The sequence below is a fragment of the Octopus bimaculoides genome, chromosome 4, assembly GCF_001194135.2.
Source record: "Octopus bimaculoides isolate UCB-OBI-ISO-001 chromosome 4, ASM119413v2, whole genome shotgun sequence".
NCBI classification, from domain to species: Eukaryota; Metazoa; Mollusca; class Cephalopoda; order Octopoda; family Octopodidae; genus Octopus; species Octopus bimaculoides.
The window spans coordinates 73,783,278-73,784,920 of NC_068984.1; positions in this window are offsets into that span (position 1 = coordinate 73,783,278).

Here is a 1,643-nt window from a genome sequence, read left to right on the forward strand (position 1 = left end):
TGTGTGTGTGTATATATATATATATATATATATATATATATTCGGCATGATAGATTGCTAGCCACTAAACATTTTTTTATTTTCTCTCCCTGTATATTTCTGTGTTCCTTTCTGTCGAAGAGCGTAGGCTTGAAACGTAAAAGACTTTCTCACTTCCCAAGCGTTAAACTAATACATCTGTATGTTATATGTTATTTACATACCCTTTACACATCCGTCTTCGTCTTTTTTTTTTGTAAATTCTCACTATATATATATATATATATATATATATATATAGGTAAAAAAATTCGGAGGAAGATATAAGGTGATAAAACACAGAAATCATGTTTGTGTAGATAAAGATTATTTATGTACCAACACCAGGAGACCTCAAACTAAGGCCCATTATAGTTGGACCATCCTATGAAACTGAGTTACTTCATTGACACTCTCTTGAAAACATCTTCTAAAATACATTAAAACTTACGTCAGAGAGTAAAGGAAAAAAACATATGGTCTCCTTTGATGTTGTAAACCTGTAATACTAATATGTCCCATAATTTCAGATTAGAAGCAACTCAGTTCTAGCTGAAAAAATACCCAAAAGAAATACCGGAACGTATTAGCAAATAGTTCATAAACCATTAAAATTTATTCTCCAGCGAAATCACTTCATGTTTGAAACCACTCTATACTGACAAAAATTTTGAGTTGCGATGGGAACCAAAGCAGACTCCGTTCTTGCAAACTTGACAATGGGCTATTTGGAACTAACAGTATATCAGAAGTCACTCATAAAATTCGGAAATCCCCTTTCCAATACATAAAGGAAAATTGAAAAAGATATTTGGTTGATTGTGTCATTCTATGAAGTGAGAACATGGAGAAACTTTTGGAATTCAAAAGACTTCTCAATAACAGAAATACAAATATACAATTCACAATGGAACACAACAAAAAGGAACTCCATTTTCTAGATATACTAATCAAAAAAGTAAATAAAAAAATAGAAACCGACATATTTTACAAAACTACAGACTCGAAACAATACTTGTTTAGCTCATGCCACCCATATTAAAATAAATATTAAAATAAATATCCCATTCAATCTAGGGAGAAGAATCTGCACTATAGTGTCGGAGAAAACTACAAGAACTACAATAGCTTAAAAACATACTCGTCGACAGACACTACCCAACTTCGCTTATAGATGATGGGATAAAACGTGCAAAAAGAATTAATATACGAACACTAAGAGAGATCAAACAAAACAACACACCCACTACAAAACTATTACCTTATATTATAAATCCTATGTGTGTGTGTGTGTGTGTGTGTTCCCACATACACGTATGCTTATATACATACAAACACACACACACATACACACATGTATCTGTGTATACATATACAGATAACTATAGTTTATAGATATTTTCTGTATAGAATGCTCTTCGTAGTGCTCAAGGGATTTAAACTCGAGCAGGTAGAGGAGCAACTGTAAGGATAAGCAAATTAGACAAGTCAATATACAAAAAATATTAAATGCATTGAATACAAAAATGTAAATAAGTTTACATCTCTCTTTATAAAAAGGTCCGACTTACACAGAATAGAAATGAGATCAGGAATTATATATATATATATATATACATATATAT